This window comes from Eutrigla gurnardus (assembly GCF_963514095.1).
Source record: "Eutrigla gurnardus genome assembly, chromosome: 5".
In the NCBI taxonomy this organism is placed as follows: Eukaryota; Metazoa; Chordata; class Actinopteri; order Perciformes; family Triglidae; genus Eutrigla; species Eutrigla gurnardus.
The window spans coordinates 18,055,152-18,059,677 of record NC_139919.1 but is presented as its reverse complement, the minus strand read 5'-3'; positions in this window follow the sequence as shown (position 1 = coordinate 18,059,677).

Here is a 4,526-nt window from a genome sequence, read left to right as displayed (position 1 = left end):
AGTACAAGACGTTTGAGCCAAATAATACATACCGTTGAGATTGATACCGACAGTCTCTCCTTACATTACATTAGCTCATGTTATAGTTTCACAGCTGACAGGACAAGCTGCTGCTCTGCCAAGAATGTCGAAAAATCCTGATTCAGGTGATTAAGACACAGATGTGATCTATACTTAAAACAGGGCTGTAAAATCAGGTGTACAGTCAATTAACACAAGAGTATTGAGGAGCAGATTCATCCCTCACTTTGTCCTTTTCAGCAGCAAAAATAATCATTCCCCGCCAACTTTTTAAATATCAAAATGGCACAGTGTGTCTTCTGTGGCCTCAGTGACAGGATATTTAATGATTTGATGCACTTTGGCTCAAATCCCATGTGTGTGTGTGTGTGTGTGTATGTGTGTGTGTGTGTGTGTGTGTGTGTGTGTGTGTGTGTGTGTGTGTGTGTGTGTGTGAAAGAGAGAGAGAGAGAGAATTCTTGCATCTGCTTCAGAAGAACACAGAACACCTCCTGACTGCAAAGAGAGCCTGGAGCCAGGTAAGAAGCAGGAACAACAGTCTGTGTAATGCACCTCAGCTGTGTTAACACCAGCAGCTCTGCAGTGGCGACGGATCACTGGCGTGGTCATAAAAACAAAGCCAGCACAAACACAGGACGGGAGGAGGGGGTTAGCTGGTGGAGAAATGCTAAGCTGGGATGGGGGTCACATATAGAAAGAGGAACTTGTGGCTACATGAGTTGCCAAGAGTTCCCCCTCTACTGTACATGTGTTTGGGATTTACTGTAAGGTTTAACCTCCCCTGCTCTTTTAAAACATCAGTTAGAAAAAAAACATGACAATGACTCGTGGATTTCTCTGAACTTGATTCCCTTGTTAATGAGCCAAGACTTCCTTCAGGATTATTCTATACACTGTGCAGCTTAGACACATTAGCTTTAGCTCACAGGCCAGGAACAAAGCGAGTGCACCGGCCCATAGGCTAATATAATCAGGGTCATAACTTTCCCATCATTAGAACGTTACATTTTGATGACAGACGAAAGCAGGATATAAACTGTTAACCCTTGCTCTGTTAGTTGACCTTAAAGCCCTTCCTCAAGTATCCTCTTTTCAAGGCCAAGAGGCCCCTTCCTTTCTTACTGCACGGAGAAGTGTCGGCCATCTTCCTGCCACTTTCCTTTAATCGTGGTTACAGACCCATGAAGGCATGTTGTCACTGTAGAGGTATGGGGACACTAGCTATGTAAAATCTTTATGGTCGTATATGAGGTGGTAAACACGGCGCACTCTGGGAATTTATGTGACATAGTAAAGCTGTGCAAAGCCATTGTGTTGTAATGTCAGAGAGAGCCTTTTTTATTATTAAGTGAAGACTATTTACAGGAAAGCCCCTCATGCCTTCTTCCACATTATATTTGAACAGCATAGGATGTAAACAGCTTTAAACAAAAATTTAAAACAGCCAGTTGCCCTTGAGGTTTTCTGTGATAGCCTTATCTCTACCCACACTACACACACACACACGTATCCAAAGCATGCTCCAAGGCAGGAAGTGAGTGAGCAGCTCATACAGGTGTCACCCAAAACGACATGTTTATCAGCTGTGTGCATGGCGCAGATTATCTGATAACACATCCTGGACTTTACAGAGATTGTTGATGAGGTCCATTCAAGGTCACGTCAGTCAAGCCCGCTCCTCTTCTCCCCTAACCCAAAGCATTTAAAGAAACAATTTGCTGCTGATCGGGGGATTCGTGCCCTGTTATTATCTTGTTACGGCCAGTTAGGAGGCGGTGTCTCCAAAGGCGGAGGCGACCCTGTCAGGGCAGCATCACTCTGCCCTGTGGGCTGCCATGCGACCACAAAGGCGTTAACGGACAAAACGTTGTTGCCGCATGGACACTTGATGAGAAAAAACACGCACACACACACAGACAGACAAGAACCTGAGTCACTTCACTACCCTCAAGGTATTTGCCTGGTCTGTCAAGAGGTCCAAAGTCCAGTCTACCGAGAGACGCTGAATGTTTTTGTCTCAGCCTGCTAACAAAATTATGAAAGCAATTATTGTAGCCAATATCAGTGCTGCTTGGATAATTATTTAGTAGTCAACATTAGACACAGTTGTAGATTATTGTCCCTGCAGCAGGCCGTTGTAACACCTATGTGTAAATTGTAACGTAGCTTATGCTAACATAGCAGGAGAGTTATGCTCTATAACTAACACCACCAAGCACCAAAGAAGCACACTCAGGAAGCACAGTGTGTTTTCATGTTGCATGAGATAGGAAATGAGTGGTTGCTTGTCACAAAAACCTCTAACTGTTTAGATGTCGACGTCAACAGAATTATTTTTTAGCAAAGTGGATGTTTTATCATCTAGGATCATCTTCATGTGTTAGCGTCACACTAATCCACAAATTGAGAAAAAAAAACATGAAACCACAACAGAAACAATCAATAACTGAATGATGAATTATAAATGATGCGACAGACAAACATGCCTTGTTACCGTAGCTACACACGTGATTGCAGAAATTCCATTCTACATTTCAATAATTTATTGTACTGTATGCAAGCTTAGGGACGGGTTAGGTCTCCTATTTTACATGCGTGTATATTATTGGCTTACACCCCCATTTTATCAAAGTGATGCATTAGGAGGAACACGTCTGTGACATGCTATGATTAAGGTCTGCTTAGTTAAATTATGAGTATGGATGATGCAAATGACAGAAAATGAGTAAAGTGTGAATCTAAGTAGTTACACTTTGGGTTAACTTAATGCTCAAACTTATAATACTCATTCTCATCTGCCTGGAATTTGGCACGGCAACGTTATCCTAAAACAACTCAAGCAACAATGAGTCAGTAAACAGCGGTCATGTTGTTACTGGATTTCTGTTCCACTTTAAATAGCGAAGAGAGAAACATGATTGCAGCAGGAGCTGGTACTGAGCCATTGAAAGCGAAGACAATAATGTTGTGACATACACTGACCTATAATTGCCAACAGCAGAGTGCCAAGGGGCCGTGATTGGCTGGTTCTTAGGGCCCTGTGGCCTCAGATGATGAGAGCCATCATGCAATTGCAAAGAATCAGCAAATCACTGTCAGATGCCCAGTGGCTAGACCACTCCAAACCCAAGCTCCCCCCCCCCCCCCCCGACAGCATCAGAGGGTTTACAGAAAACATAAAAGAAAAATGGTAACAGTAAAACTGAAAGAATCCTTTCAGCGTGCTTCAAGAAAAAGTCCAAAATTCAAAAGAACAAAGTGCGTACGGGGTAAGATTGAGGTTTTCTTTTAATCTTCGCACGACACTGCAGTCTCCAATAATGACAGCCTCGAGTGCATTGAGAAGTAATATAATAAAAGAAAAGTTACAGGGCTACAGAAATGTGGGCTCATGAGTTTCATTCATTCAGTACCAGAGAAAATGGTCGCGTTTGTACGTCTCATAAAAACATTAGTTTGGAGATAAATAGTAGTAAATAATAAGTAGATAATAGTTAGGAAGGAAGCATTTGGGCGTTTCTAATCTGCCAACACAGATTAGGTAAACTCTATTTAAAACATAATAGCCGATTTCCTTAAATCGCCACCAAAACTCTACAGTTTAACAAGCTTTTGAAGATGTTCTCGAAAAGTGTTCCTATTAGCCCGTCAGGCACTTTCTGATGTCTTAATGCAGGTCAGCTCCCAGACCTGCAGCTGCACAGAGAAAGACAGACCAGGGCGAAGGCGGGGGTTTGTGGAATAAACCCAGAATCAGCAGCTCTCCCTCTGCCTCCTTTCTTATCTGCTCGCACAGCCAGTCGAGAAGCACACAGACACAGCACCGTCAGACACAGCCAAGCTTTCCTGGCATCTCTCCCCCCACTACGGAGAGATGAGTTTGTCCTCCCATCTACACCTCTGTGTGAAGCCCAACACACATCAAGCAGCAACAACAGCCACGAGCACATTTAATTGGCCAGCTGTCTGAGTGGTCAGAGCTACTAATTACTTCAGAAGCGGCAGACAGCAGTTTTCTCGACAGTCGTTCGAGTCATATAGGAGCGCACGCTGGATCCGTGCACAAGAGTGCAAGCATGAGCCATATGCAAATATCAGAGAATTGTCCTTGCCCTTACATCCTCACTGGAGCGAATCTGCATTTTTCCATTTCTCCTTCAGGACGTTAATTGATTAAAAATTCAACATATGGTAATACAAACTTGCAGTGAGGCTCTGCTTGCAGGCAATAGATGCAGTCGAGTCCCTACAGTAAATCAAAGTGATGTCTTATCAACTAATTATCTCCACTGAATTGTTTATCAAACACAAACCCTGGAGACTTTCCTCTCCTCCACTACAATGTCTCTGTGTAAATCTCTCTATGCGCACATACAGTATAGTTGTGTGAAATGAATGCATGCGCGTTGGTTGGTAGGTGACATTTCTGGCTAACATTGCGTGTAAGGCTACTAAGCACAGACATCAGCAATATACAAAGCACACTGACCGTGGATGCCACAGTG